This window comes from Coregonus lavaretus (assembly GCF_964263955.1).
Source record: "Coregonus lavaretus genome assembly, chromosome: 36".
Taxonomy (NCBI): Eukaryota; Metazoa; Chordata; class Actinopteri; order Salmoniformes; family Salmonidae; genus Coregonus; species Coregonus lavaretus.
In genome coordinates, this window is record NC_140023.1 from 19,495,923 (window position 1) to 19,514,094 (window position 18,172).

An 18,172-nucleotide genomic window follows, 5' to 3' on the forward strand; every position below is an offset into this window, starting at 1 on the left:
AAATTCTTGCTACCAATAGAATGTTATTTATATGGGGGATACAATCTTCCCAGCTCTGCAGGTTTTGCTGTGAAGAGACAGAATCATTAGATCATTTGTTTTGGTTCTGTCCATTTGTAGCTTGTTTTTGGACACAGGTCCAGGAATGGCTAAAGGATTGCAATATTTACCTGGAACTAACCTTGCAGATAGCATTACTGGGTGATCTGAAAAGTCATAGTCAATCAATCAATAATATAATAATACTTTTAGCAAAAATGTTTATTTTTAATTCACAATCTGTAGAAGCAATGATAATTTTTGTAAAACATCACAGTACGGTCGAAATATATATGGCAAATAGAAATCCTATATGGATGGTGTTAAGAGATAGATGGGAGGTATTGAATAGAGTTGAAGGATGGGACTAATAACAAAAAACAAAAAATAACAAAGATAGCTAATAATGTAAGCATACTGTGTCCATAATAAGTATATAGGTTGTATGTTGGGAGCTTTTGGGAAGGAGCACAGTTAGAAAGATATGGCAAACCGGATGGACACCATGAAAATGATCGGAGAGGTAGAGAGTAGAAGAAGTTCAGGAGCAAAAAATAAAAATAAAAATATATATATATATAATAGAATTATTGTAAAATGAACTCTGTCCATAAGGTGTAGATAGTAAGTATAGACCGGAAGTAAACGCCTGGGCATTGTTGTTCACTAATTTACTCCAAGTAGGGAAAGGATGGTGGGGTTGAAAAGTAATAAAGGGGAGTATATATATAAAAAATAAAAAAAACATGGGGGATTGGAAGTGATGCAGACAATTACATTGATAGAAGATATATAATCTATCTGCAATATTAAGCTGATCCATCCCCCCCCCCCCCCCCAAAAAAAAATAAAAAATAAAAAATAAAAAATCAACTCGTCGTGTTTGGAGGACAAAGAATGCTGAGTTGCATCCAAAGAACACCATACCTACTGTGAAGCATGGGGGTGGAAACATCATGCTTTGGGGCTGTTTTTCTGCAAAGGGACCAGGATGACTGATCCGTGTAAAGGAAAGAATGAATGGGGCCATGTATTTTGAGATTTTGAGTGAAAACCTCCTTCCATCAGCAAGGGCATTGAAGATGAAACGTGGCTGGGTCTTTCAGCATGACAATGATCCCAAACACACCGCCCGGGCAACGAAGGAGTGGCTTCGTAAGAAGCATTTCAAGGTCCTAGAGTGGCCTAGCCAGTCTCCAGATCTCAACCCCATAGAAAATCTTTGGAGGGAGTTGAAAGTCAGTGTTGCCCAGCGACAGCCCCAAAACATCACTGCTCTAGAGGAGATCTGCATGGAGGAATGGGCCAAAATACCAGCAACAGTGTGTGAAAACCTTGTGAAGACTTACAGAAAACGTTTGACCTGTGTCATTGCCAACAAAGGGTATATAACAAAGTATTGAGAAACTTTTTTTATTGACCAAATACTTATTTTCCACCATAATTTGCAAATAAATTCATTAAAAATCCTACAATGTGATTTTCTGGATTTTATTTTCTCATTTTGTCTGTCATAGTTGACGTGTACCTATGATGAAAATTACAGGCCTCTCTCATCTTTTTTAGTGGGAGAACTTGCACAATTGGTGGCTGACTAAATACTTTTTTTCCCCACTGTATGTAGTTGTAAGGCAGTGCTGTCCTAGAACGTTGGTGAATGAGTACAAAGCAGCAGGTAAGGGAGAGAGAGCGAGAGAGAGAGCAAATAATATAAATAAATGCTTGAAAAGAGAATCCTGATTCCTATAATCAAATGTGACTCCTATATCTGTAGAGCTGCCCATCAGTTCCAGAAATTGATTCCACACTTCACTGTTAGCACTTCCAAGATCTATCATTGAGTCTCGTACAAATGGAAAACTGCGGTGAATGATTGGTTAGTGTTTAAGTCCCAACAATGTATATATTTTTTTACATGATCAGAGGTGGGATTTGATTATATACTCTTTGTCTGTTTTTCCTAGTCTACCTTATGTCCTTGATATAATGAAAAGCCATGCCTGTAGAGCCAGGTGTTTGAAAAAAGAAAAATACTCTGAAATGCTTCGTTGTCACATGGGAAGTTTTTGTATGGAAAGACTGAAGGCCATCAATGTAGGTGGAGAATTTGACACACATTGAAAGCCATTTCTATCATAGCCTTGGGAGAGAGGAAAGGGTCCTACAATCATTTTATATTTTCAAATTATGTGTCTTATGTATGGAGAATGTTGTGGCAGTCTTGCGATGTCAGCCAGCTGCACAACTACAAGATTGCGTACCAGAACATGAAACTAAAGAATGAAGCCTTCCAGCGTAAGGCAAGTTAACAAACATTAATAAAATGTAGACGTGAGGTGGCCCAGTTCCCTGTCTTCATGACAGAGATTTACAGAATAAGGGATGAATACAAAGCACTTTACCACGAAATGGGCTGCGCTTTCTACTCAGCTACAGACAGCACGGCCAACTAAACCTACGCCATACAAAAGCCAGGAGACACAGTTCAGAGACAGACCAGTACCTGCGCCTCACACAAAGATCTGATCTTCAGTCCGAGCAACCCACTATCACAGATTATTGTGAAATAGACACAAATGACTTATTGGACATTTGTGACGGGCACACGAAAAAGTCAAATTATTTTGGGTACGCTATATTGTATACAGTGTAATTCAATCACAGATAAAGACAGTAGGTTACTTAAGACAGAAACGCTATGAGGGAGGTTGGTCGGGGAGGACGGGTGGACGTAAAACGCGAAGGTCTAGCAACCCAAACGTTGCAGGTTTGAATCACATCATGGACAACTTTAGCATTTTAGATAATTAGAAACTTTGCAACTACTTACTATTTTTTAACTACTTAGCTAGCATGTTAGCTAACCCTTACCCTAACCTTAACCCTTTTACTACTTAGCTAGCATGCCACCTAACCCTAACCTTAACACCTAACCTAAACCCTAAACTTAACCCCTAACCCTAACGTTAGCCACAACAAATTGCAATCCGTAAGAAACTCGTGTACACCCCCCAGGCAACGTCATGACTACTATGACCAGTGGAGGCTCCTCAAAGGAGGAAGGGGAGGACCATCCTCCTCAGTAAATTTCATACAAATTAAAATGGTAAAACATTTAAAAAGTTATCATTTTTAGATCAACTATACTAAATATAATCCCATGTCACCAAATAACTGATTAAAACACACTATTTTGCAAAGATGGACTACAGTAGCCTCAACAGCACTCTGTAGGGTAGCACCATCTTAAACGGCACTAACCGCCACTGACTATGACGCACCAGATCGAAGATACTACTAGCCTGAGCACTGGCGTGCTGCTTCCTGTCATCACAGTCCCCCGTTTTCACCCAGACCAGAGTAAAGAGGACCCACTCCTACCATTCCAGATCATTCCAGACTTTGTCCATCCTGACCCGTCTGAAAATAGCCCTACAGAACATCCTGCCAGCATACACGACCGAAAGGTTCAAGTTCCAGATCCTCACTGATCACCTGAGATTAGAAGTAGCCTTGCTGATCGCAGATTCATACAGTAACTCCAGGTACCCCTATACAGATGCCATGGACTCTCACTAAGCAGTATGGACAACCCCATCAGCTGGCCCTGCAATGCATTACTGAGCTTATGGATGTACCTGATTCACAGTGAAGACGTTAGAGTGGCACTCCAGTCTCCTTTAGACCTCATTTAATTGCACATCTCAATAGGTGTTCCAGGTCATGACATAGCACAAGTGGGGGGTGGGCCTTTCCTCTTTTGTTCACTATTTCTTCTCTATTGTTGCTCAAGCAAGGGGGGAAGCCGATGACATCCCAGATTCCCATCAGACAAACTGCCCTACTTCTTGATGTTCGACAGTGTCTAAAAAACAATTTTTTGCTCAAAACATGTTTTTTTACCCTTTAGTGTGTGTACTTTACTGTAGTTTTACTTGGGATATCACTTTTCAACAGTACAAGTTCAAAAATCACTAGAGGACATTTTTAAGACTTTCCGTATGTTCTCCCTCAGAGTCCATTCCCTAGTGTCCACGTTGCAGCAGCTAGGAAGAAAAGGTGACATGGAGCTCGAGTGTGGCTCCCACGTTTTCCGGCTGTCGGAGAAGCTCCCACATGACCTGAGGTCAAACTTCAAGAGGTTTTCCACCCTTTGAAAATTCCCATCCCCACACTACTCGACTTCGCAGACTGGCTGGAGTACGAAATCCAAGTCCAGGAACTAATCTGAATTCTCCCTGTGTTGCGGCCTGTGCCATCAGTCATCCAAGTGTACACTGAAACCATCATGTAAGGTCTGCAACAGAAAGCACCTCCCAGTCCTTCATGATGTCAATGAGAGAGCTGACGAGAGGGTCAGCAACAACAGCCCACAGGAGAACACCTGTCTAGTGAGCACTGTAAGTGAGAGCCTCTACATAGACTGCGCAGGCTGCAGCAACAAAGTGATGTTAAAGGTCAGTAAAGTCCTGCTGTATAACGGAGAGCGGTCTCTGGAAGCTTATGCCATACAAGACGATGGGTCAGAGCGCACAATCCTGACTCCTGAAGCTGCCAAACAGCTCGGCCTTCAGCGCCAACTAGAGGATCTAGCACTCCACACAGTAAGACAAGATCTCCAGTTATTCCACTGCCGGTCCGTTTCTTTCATTGTTTCACCGGCATCCCAGTCAAATAGGTCCTACGAGCAGTACTTGACTTGGGATGAAAGAAGTGCAGGAGCTGTGTTTTTCCAAGTCGGTCCTTAGACTATGTTCACCGAAATTCACAAATGACATTATGCTATAAAGACCTCTGATTATTCACTGTTATGGGTTCATACACATTTTCCATGACTTCTCCATGACTTAACCAAATTTTCATGACTATTATTATAGCCGACATGAAAAAGTAAGCATTATTGACACTGGAAGGTTGCTGTGTTTGATCCCATGTAGGCCGTAGGTCTCCTGCCATTGTGCCCTTGATCAAGGCACTTAACCCCCCATAAAGTAGAACTGCACTGTTAGTCACATTGTCAACATGTGTTCAACCCTCCATCTGGAGAGCTCCTGGGTGTACAGGCTTGGCTTTTGATCCAGCCCAGAAACACCCAAGTCTGCTTATCAGGGTCCTACTGAGCAGCTGATGTTTAGGCTACAATGTGGTTAGACCAGGGCTTGAACAAAATCCGGCACACCTGGAGAATGGTTGCCACCCTTGATATAAAATATTGCAACATTACAACCAAATACTTTTGTCTTTATAAAATGATTCCCTTATTCAATGAATCAGGGATCAAATGGATGAGGTAGGCTACTTCAAAGCACGTTATCTACAGTAACTCAAAATGTTTATACAGTGCATTCAGAAAGTATTCAGACCTCTAGACTTTTTCCACATTTTGTTACGTTACAGCCTTACTCTGAAATTGATTTAAATTGTTTTTTTTCCCTCATCAATCTACACACAATACCACATAATGACAAAGCAAAAACAGTTTTAACATAAGTATTCAGACCCTTTACTCAGTACTTTGTTGAAGCACCTTTGGCAGTGATTACAGTCTCAAGTCTTCTTGGGTATGACGCTACAAGCTTTGCACACCTGTATTTGGGGAGTTTCTCCCATTCTTCTCTGCAGATCCTCTCAAGCTCTGTCAGGTTGGATGGGGAGTGTCTCTGCACAGCTATTTTCAGATCTCTCCAGAGATGTTCGATCGGGTTCAAGTCCGGGCTCTGGCTGGGCCACTCAAGGACATTCAGAGACTTGTCCTGAAGCCACTCCTGCAAGTCAAGCAATCCCTATGAGATTCAGGGAGCATTTACTGCTCAGTCCCTTGGCCTCTCAGAGCACTCACACCTGGTTGACACTCTGAAACAGAAGTACAGACACTTTAGAGGTTAGCTGCTACAGAAGCTGAACAAAGTGTGTCTGGTCCTCCTCATCGGGTCAGATAACCCTCATCTGATCACACCCACAGAGCTTGTCAATTTTGCCCCCCCGCCAGGTGGTCCAGCTGCCATCAAGACCAGGCTGGACTTGACACTGCAGGGACCAGCACAGGTAATACAGTCTCCCCACTCAGCAGTGCCTTTTTACACCCCTTCCCCATTGCCACAGCTGCAAGGTATCACAGGAAACAAGGTGAAGCACCACAGTAAAACCAGCTTCATTCCTTCCTGGTGGAGGAGGGAAGTAGACACCTACCATCTGCGGCCACTCTGCTCTCCTAGCCCTCCTTTACCAGGTACAAGCACTACAAAATCTCTGGTAAGTTCGGGAGCAACCCCCCAGTTTCTCCACGGGCGGCGAGACAGCCGACGTCACAGCTCCAGTTGCTGTGACCCATAGCAACATCCTCATGGGGAGGCCCAACTCCCCTCTGTCCCAGGTAGTGCACCCCCCTTTTTTTAATCATATTGTATGCGGGTGGTATTATTGAGTTAATTGCTTATGCATCGTCATTGATAGCTACTATAGCCAGTTTCATCATTGCTAGTTACTAGCCAGTTAGCAAGGCTAACTACTTTTCTATGAGTCATGCCCCACGTCTATTCCAGCGTCTGTTTTATGCTTAGTGGTATAAGATTGTTCATGCCCTTGTCATAGAAGTGACATTCTATGCAGTTTTGTTCTATTGTACAGCCTACTCGCTACTGCTGCAACTTAATAGAGACTCAGCTTAATAGTTTGAGTTTTATTAGTGAGCGCTCACCCTTTGTCTGCCATTTCATGGTTAGTGATGCAGTTTATAACACCTTGCCGTAGTCATGTGTACTCGCGGGCCACATTGTAGTTTACTGTCAATGTGAGCAGTCTAGAACCATGCTGTGTAGCAGTGTATTCATGTTATCCTATACTGCATTATCATTCAGTCCAATTATGTAATAGTCAGGATTATATTCATATCTATGTAAAGCCTTATTTATTATCCTTTACATTGAATACTGTGTAGTAACAACATTAAAGACTATCAGTGTGTGGTTTATGGTGCCAGTTAAGACTGCATCTATACTGCAGCCTTGTGATGATTCTGTTTATCCAACACAGAAACCTAGCTTAGCTATCAGAACACAGGTTTTACCCTGTCCTATTTTACAACCTTAGGACCCGTGGAAAAAAAGAGCACCAGCACAGCGTCACAGATGTGAAAGGTGCAAAAGGAGGGAGCGATAGACAGACAGACAAGGTTAATCACAAACAGCTCTATTCCCTTTGGTGCATCCAGGATAAAACCTCCACAAGCACGTTGATGTTACAAAAAAAATGACAGGTGTGTTCTGTTCTTCTGCATCCATCTGTCTTTTTTCCCTCACCTTCTAAAATCAGCCCTCTCCGTTTCTCACTCTCTCTTTGTCCCATTGGTAGAGTTGTTTCATCATCGTCTTGAGCGTCTGTCTAATAAATAATTGACACAGGGTCTGTGTGTGTGCGTGCGTGCGTGCGTGAAAGAGAATATCCTCCTTTGATTGACTGATCAATGTCATCCTATGATCCTCCATAATGAGAAAACAGAAATGTCCCCTGTTACAAACATCTAAAGAAAATGACCAATACCACAGAGGTCATGTCCACACATCCTGTTATAATTGGCCTCTTTGTTTTGAAGCAGTCTTCATAAACAAAGAGGCCAATCATAACAAGACAGGAAACCTCAGATTTGACTTTTTAGTCATTGTATTGTTCTAATCAAATTTGACATTTACTTGGGGACAGCTGAAGATGGCGGGAGTGTTACCACCTACCCACTGTGACACTGTAAAAAGGACCCCAGCACCCTTGTTTTCATGCAGCCAGACAGAGGCCTGGAGAGGAGCCAATGATATGACATTTGATGGAACAATGGTGAAGAAGGTCCCTCTGCTCTGATTGGTGCTCTGGGATCTGGCCTCAGCTGTATTAGCCATGCTGTAATTCACCCTGGGCTCATGTTTATGAAGCCTCTATTGTGTGGTTAAATGTCAGGCAGATATACCTCTCTTTATGACTGGCACTCACTGATACAGTGCCTTCAGAATTTATTCACACCCCTTTACTTTTTCCAAATTTTGTTGTGTTACAAAGTGGGATAAACATTTATTTATTTATAATTTTTTGGTCAACAATCTAAACAAAATACGCTGTAATGTGAAAGTGGAAGAACATTTCTAACATTTAAACAACAAAAAAAAACACAAAAAAATACTAATATACAGTATCTTGATTAAATACGTATTCAACACCATGAATCAAAACACGTTAGAATCACCTTTTTATTTATTTATTTTATTTTTATTTATTTAACCTTTATTTAACCAGGAAGGGCTCATTGAGATTTAAAATCTCTTTTTCAAGAGCGTCCTGGCCAAGATAGGCAGCACCAAGTCATTACAAAAAATTACAGACAGACAACATGAAAAACTACAAGTAATCTAGTAAAAACCATTCATGAATTCACAAGAGTATAACAATATCAAAAACAGCAAATTAAAAACATTGACAGGTCAGGGAATCAGCCTCAAAATCCTTCATCAGAGATTTAAAAACACCAATCGGGACAAGTTCTTCCAGTTTAAAATTATTTTGTAAGGTGTTCCAAGACGATGGCGCAGAATACATAAAATACCTTTTACCAAATTCAGTTCGGACATTTGGAACAGTTAGCAGGATAAAGTCCAGTGATTGCCTTTGGCAGTGATTGCAAATGTGAGTCTTTTTGCGTACGTTTCTAAGAGCTCTCCACACCTGGATTGTGCAACATTTGCCCATTATTATTTTCTAAATTCTTCAAGCTCTGTCAAACTGGTTGTTGATCATTGCTAGACAACCATTTTCAGGTCTTGCCATAGATTTTCAAGCAGATTTAAGTCAAAACTGTAACTCGGCCACTCAGGAACATTCACTGTCTTCTTGGTAAGCAACTCCAGTGTAGATTTGTCCTTGTGTTTTGGGTTATTGTCCTGCTAAAAGGTGAATTCATCTCCCAGTGTCTGGTGGAAAGCAGAACCAGGTTTTCCTCTAGGAATTTGCCTGTGCTTAGCTCCATTCCATTTCTTTTTTTATCCTGAAGAACTCCCCAGTCCTTAACGATTACAAGCATACCCATAACATGATGCAGCCACCAAAATATGGAGAGTGGTACTTAGTAATGTGTTGTAATGGATTTGCCCCAAACATAACATTTTGTATTCAGGACAAAAAGGTCATTGCTTTGATAAATGTATTGCAATATTACTTTAGTGCCTTGTTGCAAACAGGATGCATGTTTTGGAATATTTGTATTCTGTACAGGCTTCCTTCTTTTCACTCTGTCAATTAGGTTATTATTGTGGAGTAACTACAATGTTGTTGATCCATCCTCAGTTTTCTCCTATCCAGCCATTAAACTCTGTAACTGTTTTAAAGTCACCATTGGCCTTCCTCTTCAGCAACTGAGTTAGGAAGGACGCCTGCATCTTTGCAGTGACTGAGTGTATTGATACACCATCCAAAGTGTAATTAATAACTTCACCATGTTCAAAGGGATATTCAATGTATGCTTTTTTATTTTAACCTATCTACCAATAGGTGCATATCTTTGCGAGGCATTGGAAAACCTCCCTGGTCTTTGTGGTTGAATCTGGTTGAATCTATGTTTGAAATTCACTGCTCGACTGAGGGACCTTACAGATAACTGTATGTGTGGGATACAGAGATAGAAAAAAATCATGTTAAACACTATTATTGCACACAGAGTGAGTCCATGCAACTTATTATGTGACTTGTCAAGCACATTTTTACTCCTGAACTTATTGACTCAAGACATTTCAGCTTTTCATTTTTAATTAATTTGTAGAAATGTGGAAATTAATGACACCCTTGATAAAGATGAGCAAAAATTACTGTTTAAAATAAATAATTATAATACTGAGCTACACTACTTCCTGTAATTATTTATTTATAGTTATTATTAATATTTTGGGGTCAGATAAAACCATGATTTGGTCAAACAGTAAAGTGCATTATACTATGATTCCTGTAATGAAAGTGTCTGCCCAGCCATTGTGCCTTTTTCACACTGTTTTACAATCGAGATACTGTATATTCCATGCTAAAAACATTAGGAAATTATATTATTTTATACTAATACAATTATTGCTCAGAGAAAAATATGTTCTAAAATGTTTTATGAGTAGGAGAACACATTGGGAGTGATCTTAGACCATTCCTCCACAGTACCCTTCCAGAACATTGATATAGTTGATATCCTTATGCACTGTCCTCTTCAATTCAAACCACGTTTTCAATGGGTTTCAAATCCGGAGACTGAGATGGCCATTGCTAAATATTTATACACCACCATATTTCACAATAGATATGGGGTTATTTTCTGCTCATGGGTTCTCATTTCGACTACAAACCCACCACTGGTGTGTGTGGCCAAAGAGCTCAAATTACCGGTTCCAATCGAAGTGCCAATGTCGTTTAGCAAACTCCAGGTGTTAACATTTGTTGTGCTCTTTGGGTTTGGTGTCGAAATGAGAATGCATGAGCAGAAAATAACCCCATACCTACTGTAAAATACGGTGGTGGATCTTTGATGTTATGGGGATATTTTGTTACCACTGGTCCTGGGGCCCTTGTTAAGGTCAACGGAATCATGAACTTTAGCCAGTACCAGGATATTTTTGCCAAAACCTGGTTGCCTCTGCCAGGAGGCTGAAACTTGGCCGCAAGTGGATCTTCCAGCAAGACAATAACCCCAAGCACACATCAAAATCCACAAAGAAATGGTTAATTGGCCACAAAATCAACATTTTGCAATGGCCATCTCTGTCTACGGACTTAAAAACTGTTGAAAACCTGTGGTTTTAAATGAAGAGGGCAGTCTATAAGTGCAGACAAAGGATATCAAGGATCTGGAAGGATTCTGTATGGAGGAATGGTTTAAGATCCCTCCCAATGTGTTCTCCAACTCATAAAACATTTTAGAAAAAGGCTCAGTGCCGTTATCCTCGCAAGGTGAGGTATTGAAAGGTATTGAAAAAGGGGTGACCCCCTACCTTTTGAAAAAAGTATTACTTGTTAAACAAAATCTCTTTCTCTGAGCAATTGTATTAGTGTAAAATAATTTCCAAATGTTTTGAGCAAACAATATAGCTCAGTATTTAGGCTATTTATTTTATACAGTCATTTTTGCTCATCTTTATCAAGGGTGGCTGCACAACACAGCATCTCTCTGTCTCTCTCGCTGCCACTGTACTTTAAAAGCTGTGACACATGCTGTTTTGTTTGTACTTCACACAATTGACTTTCTATTCCCTTCTGTCTCCCTCTGTCTCTAATTACCATACCCTTGATTATCATATCATAACGTCACGTAACAGGACCTTAGATACAGCGAGCAGCGAGGTGCTTCACATTACAGAGGCAGCTTTGAAGTTCCAATCAAATATGATCAGAGCATGACTCTGGCAATTAAGGTAGCCTATTATGAGAGTGCATCAACTGAGATGAATCTGCATATTACAGAGCCTGTGCTTTTAAGAGCTAATAAAAGTTGGTGATTATGCGTTACTCATTAATATTGTTGCAGGAGCAAACAGTGTATCTATTACTGTATCTTATATATAGGGTCATCAGAGGCATTGTGGAGAGATATGGGTTTGGAAGCCTTTGTTCCAGCACTTTGCCCTTTGTCTCCTTGGCAACAGATTTGAATGTCCACAATAGGTGGCACACATGAGGAGCACCACCATCCCATGCCGGTTGTTTCTGTACAGTGGAAGAGCTATACAGTTCATGGAGATGTGATAGAGAGCTTAACATGGTCCTCTCACACCAGAACAGGCGTGAAGAAAGCACGACAATGCCTCTTCTCCCTCAGGAGGCTGAATCGATTTGGCATCATTGTATCACCATCTGGTATTGCAACTGCACCACCCGCGACTGGAAGGCCCTACAGAGGGTGGTGCGGAAGGCCCAGCGCATCATTGGGGGCGAGCTCCAAGCCATCCAGGACATACATGACAGCCAGTGTCTGAGAAAGGGCTGAAATATTGCCAAAGACTCCAGCCACCCGAGACATGGACTGTTCTCCATGCTCCTGTCTGGCAGGCGGTACCGGTGCATCAAGGCTCAGACGAACAGACTCCTATCAGCTTCTATCCCCTGGCCATAAGACTGTTCAATGGCTAACAACTACTCCCTCTCCCACAGACTATTCACACTGACGCTATGCCCATCCACTCAGACAACCTATGCTGCTACTAAAATGATTACTGATTATATTTATTACTCCATTATGCTGCTGTCCATTGATTATTGATTGCCATTACTGTTAGTATTTAAATATTTATCCTGCTACTGGTCAATATTACTCCTGTTTACATGTATATGTTACCATTAGTATATTACCATAGGTATTTATATATTCCTGCTACCAGTCACTTTTCAGCCCTGTTTACACGTACAGTGCCTTCATACCCCTTGATTCATTCCACATTCATTCAAAATGAATTAAATTTAGATTCTGTGTCACTGGCCTACACACAATACCCCATAATGTCAAAGTAGAATTATGTTTTTTGTTTAAACAACAATAGATAATTGAGTAGTAAAAAGTAGGCTATTATTAATAAAGCATAATTTCAGGTGATCTACTGGGTGAGCAGACTCCTATTGATTATCAATTCATTAGATTTGATGAGTTGAATCAGGTGTGTTATTGATGGTCTGAAACAGAACACTGCACATCCAGCAGACCTCCAGCAGGGTTGGCCTGCTCCAATTGTAATATGTTTATACATTGTGTGTGATGTTTAACTGTATTTTTGAATACAACATTTGCTAACATAGGTCTACACATATAACACATGGCATATAGGATATACCCTTAGTCTCTTGGGACATTCATTGGGACCTCTCTCTCTTCATCTGCAAACATGCTTTCACAGCTTTCCATATCTGAGGACAGAAACCATCACAAAGAAACAGGCTTCATTATACTGAAATTAGACAGCACTGAGTATTATAATGCTATTATCTCTCTGTCTTCAAGGTTTTCCCATCTAGGGATTGAAACTGGAGAATATTTTCATAATGTCATCAAACGCAATGACCTGCCCTATCAAGTAGATAGCCTAGGCAGCTGATTGTGCAGATCTAGTGCCCATGCACTATCAGCTGCCTAGGCTATCCAGTAGCCTATGCTCTCCCTTTACTGACAGCTGGAACTGCAATTTCACCCTCTTCCATGGCTGTTATCTACGCATTTGGAAACTGTGTTTTTGATTCACTATGATTACATCAAGATAGCTAGCTAATAGGAAGTTAGCTAATTAGCTGACGACATGTAATTTGTCAGCTAGTTAAACAGTGTGTAACATTAGCTAGCTAGCTAGCAGCTCAGTTGAGTTGTGGCCTACTGTAGCCAGCTAGCTAGCTAATAATACATTTTTTTAAAAACATTTAAAATATGCATTTACTTACTTGAATAGGTACTCCATTGCCTCAGTTTTTTGGGTCCTAACAAAAATAAAATAATGGGCAATCTTCACAATCTTTTCAGTGGTAGCAAAGCGCAGCCATGTGGACGAATGCAGACAAGGAAAAAAGTTTGTTTGTCACCAGAGCGGTTTAGAACGTGTTGTGACGTTTGACTTTACCAGCGTAATCCACTTTTCAATTTCAATAAATATAAATCGCAGACTGTCAGTCACACTTGAAAACTAGCACTTGAAACTAGCATAGCCAATAACTACCCAGACGGAAAACAGTGGCACACATAACACACAGCACCACTTGTATGGGCATGTGGGAGGAAGGTTCTAGAAATGTAACATCCAATCAAAATCTTGCTGCTGGGAGTCAGCAGACCATTCAAACCGTTTTTGCAATACAAAATTCTCCAGACCTCCAAGGGACGCGTGACAACAACGTGATGTTTGAGGTATGGCAACGCAAGATTAGTATGGTTACGAGAGAAACACTGCCAGTGTCTTGTATGTAGGCAAAAAACCACAAAAACACTTTTTGCGATAAATGTGATGAGTGGGCTGTAGACCACATCATTACAGAGTCTCCATGGTGTGGATCTGTATGTTGAAGCTCTGTTCTATGGCTGGCTTTTAGTTCCACATAGTATATTTCGCTGCTGCTGCTTGTTGTGGATGAGTGGCAGATGGATGCCTCTACCCCTCTGACCATGCTGGAGGTTTCATTTCTGAGGGTCCCATATCCAGCCCACAAGGCCCAGAGAGTGGCTGTTTCTTTAGGCACTCCGTGGGAACAGAACAGAACACTGATCGTGTGGTTCATACAGTCCCACACTGAAGCCAACTGCATGACAGCCAATGGAACAGAACTTAACCTAATTAACCTTCTCACATAAAAGAAAATGTCTTGAAGAAATTAGGGATTTCACCTTTATAGGTGCTGATGGTTGCTGATGGGTTTAATAAATCATGGACTGTATATTGGTGGATTCTTGTTTTTTTTGCAGAGGGATATGCGAGTGTACTCTGTGTGCTCTAGCTTCCCGTGCAGATGAAATTAGATTTCAAATCCTTATTAATGTCTTGATTAGAGCTATTTAATGCAGATTCTCTCTGCAATCCTGTTTTCATGTGGCATGGATTGAGTGAGATCAGGGATTCATAAATTACAACATCAGCAAATAGCAGAGGGCTATACAGAAAGGGAAAACAAGGAGGAAAGGAGATAAGAGGAGAGGAGATGAGAGGAAATGAGAGGAGGGGAGATAAGAGGAGAGGAGATAAGAGGAGAGGAGATAAGAGGAGAGGAGACGAGAGGAAATGACAGGAGAAGAAAGAAAGAAGAGGAGAGGAGAGGAGGGAAGAGAAGACATGAGGCATAATCAATCCTACCTACGGAGGAAGGGTGGAGATCGTGAAAAAAGGAGAGGTAGGAGATTTCGAGAACACATCTGGGCACGCTGGTATAATACATTTGGAGACTGAGATTAGATAGGATTGTACTGTTCCTGATTAAATAAACAGGATGGTCTTTAATCTGGATGTGTGTTATTTTTAAATTCCCAGTACCTTTTCCCTCTTTCCCTGGCAGTCATGGGCTTGAATACATGAATATATCAGCACTGGGGACAAATGGTGCCAAGTTGCACACCCACTCTCCAACCACCTCTCAGAAGGGATTAAGTTGTGCCAGCCTTGGTTATGCTACCCCTGGGCTAAGCATTAGCATGATCACAGTGTTGTCTTGAATTTTTTCTAAATAAACAGCATTATGAAACAGGTTATTTGGATCCTTGATGCTGATTGGTTGATAGCAGAGAGTTATAGCACCACAATCCGCACATTCTCCGGGTAATGCTTGTTAACAGTTCCATTAGATTTATCAATGCGCATCCACTGTCCCACAGCCCAGCCAGTCAATTTATAAACTTAATCTAGACAATATTTCCCCATGCTACTAGGCTTAGGCTTGCATTTGGGGGCCACAAAAAATCTGAACTCATTATGAGGAGCCGCAGTGGCTCTTGGGTCTGCGTACCCACATCCATACCCCACCGCTCACCTTGCGAGCAAATCATTTTAGCAGCCCCCCTCTTGACAGCGGAGAGAAAAAAATACATTTTAGAGTTTATACCCTGCAATTCTACATATTTTGCCATAGGGCGTAGAGAAAATATTGCGGTTTTAAAGCAAGTTTGCTGCAATTCTACACATTTTGCCATAGGTTGGAGAGAAATGTTTGTAGTTTTTTGTATAAAATCCGAGTGAGAGTGACTAACAAAATCCATATTTCAATTGACTGATTTCCTTATATGAACTGTAACTCAGCAAAATATTTGAAATTGTTGCATGTTGGTTTATATTTTTGTAATGAGACCGTGATTACTACAAGTTTAGATAGCCGGCTAGACTAATTTACCAATCTTTTTTTGTTTGTTGCTGAAATGGGCTAATTAATTAAGAGAGAAAACTGCTGATACTCAACCAAATTTCGAAATTGCACCTTGTGTATTCTAATATTCTAACTCTCAACATTAAGTTGAGACCCAGACTGAGTTAATATAATGAACAAAAATATAAATGCAACATGCAACAATTTCAAATATTTTGCTGAGTTACAGGTCATATAAGGAAATCAGTCAATTGAAATAAGTTAATTAGGCCCTAATCTATGGATTTCACATGACTGGGCATAGGCCCACCCACTTGGGAGCCAGGCCGACCCACTTGGGAGCCAGGCCCAGCCAATTAGAATGAGTTTTTCCCCACAAAAGGGCTTTATTACAGACAGAAATACTCCTCCGAACTTGCCCTAAGTTACAGTTTTATTGTGATCTCCACTGTGCCATGAGACTGACAGCTTTTCTGAGCCAGGCAAATTCATTGATCAGGATCATTGGAGCGCCAGATACTTCAAATGAGTCGATTGACAGCATTGTGAACCATCGTATTAGCTTTGATCTGACAATTATGAAAAGAGTGGACAGGAAGGAAAAACATCAATGCCAATCAAACTCTAGATATGAATTCATGTTAATAATGTATAAGCCCTGGGCCTGAGGGCACAGTTACACCAATAGTAGCACAAGCTTCACTGCCAAAAGAAGTGATTCATGCTGTGAACACTGGGATGAGACTGACAGTCTGACTGCGTGATTTGGGTCTGGGAGAGCTCTACTCCAGTGGTCTACATCTACTACTCAGGGTACATGGTAGATACATCCTGCCTGCGCAGCTGGCTGCAGACCCCAGTGAGGATTACAGTAAGCTCCACTTGGAGCCTCCTTTTATTAGCTCTCCGACTGAACCTACCCTGCTCTAGCCACCATACAGACAGTTTGACAGCCAACACTCATATGAACCTGCTGGAGAAAGGAGGGAGGCATGGAGATGGGGAAAGAGCAGCAGTGATGCAGTATTGAAAAGAGAAATCTGTGTGTTGGTAATTAAGTTGAGAAAACAGAGCAGTCTATTGGGGATAATGAGGGGATGCCCAGACTCTGAGAAAGCTGTTGGAGGTTTGAGCTTATTGATTAGTATGCAATTATGACAGATTCATTAATTGGGCTTTAAGGCTGACAGTTCAACTGCAACATGCACAAAAAAGCATATTACACAAATGTACACCCATTCTAGGTAGACTGGAAGACACATAAAGAGTGATGAGAAAGAAATAAAGAACAAAACCAAAAGACGGACAAAGATAGAGAAAGTTAATAAAATAATTGACCTGAGAGAGAAAGAGAGACAGAGAGCCTCTTAAAGGGCCTCTGGCCTCTGGGGCACTCTAGCCGGTGAGTGGGGTGCTTTTAAAGCATCATTACAAAGTGAAAAAGCTCTGAACACAATGCCCAGAGGAGCAGGGAAGAGAGACAGAGAACAACAGGGTGATTCCACACCATCGTGGCCCGACATGTGCTTGATGCCATTCCATTAGCTCCTTTTCAGCCATTATTATGAGCCGTCCTCCCCTCAGCAGCCTCCACTGCTAAAAAACTAAAGCCCTTTTTGAGGATTGGCCACTAGTCTACAATGTTTCTATGTGAGAATTGCCAGAACAATGAGATACCACAAAAAATGTCGGGCTACGATGGTGTGGAATCACCCTGTTGTTCTCTGTCTCTCTTCCCTGCTCCTCTGGGCATTCCAAGTGCAGAATAATGCCTGGCTGGAAGGGGGATGGTCCACCTAACCTCATGTTACCCAAAGTTGCAAGCTCGGATAATGCACAAATTTTGAATATAAGTAGTCAATTGTCTGCCCTGCATACACAAATAAACAACATCAGGATATCTTAAGGCATTAACTATAAACACACATATACAATAGTCGGAAACTGTTAATATTTATGAACACTTTTTGGTAGCTTTCCAAGTAAAATTTGCTCTCATTCAGTGCTGTATGGTCCTGCCTGACAAACATGCATACAGTTACACATGTTTTTTTTGATGTTGTGGCTATTGTAATCGACTCAGAGACAAGTGGGCTCAGACACTGAAAACTTTCATTATGGTTTCCAAAATAAAAAATGGCTGCTACATTACCATTAAATTGTGTTTAATCACCTGTATATGTACATAAATGAGATGAGAGACATTTTTGAGAGACATTTTTCAGATTTGTGTACTGCACTCAATACTATTTTTGTGTATTTCAACTATGTTAGGAATCCAATATGCCCACCATATACAGTACAC

At 41.0% G+C, this 18,172-nt stretch overlaps 1 long non-coding RNA gene across 1 annotated transcript; it reads right to left on the reverse strand.

Moving 5' to 3' along the window:
- Positions 1–8,526: 8,526 nt before the first annotated feature.
- LOC311110695 lies at positions 8,527–13,709 on the reverse strand. The gene is made up of 3 exons (XR_014610720.1): positions 13,471–13,709; positions 12,873–12,945; positions 8,527–9,673 (listed from the first exon to the last, which is right to left on the reverse strand). It is a non-coding gene; the product is annotated as an uncharacterized lncRNA (long non-coding RNA).
- Positions 13,710–18,172: the final 4,463 nt, after the last annotated feature.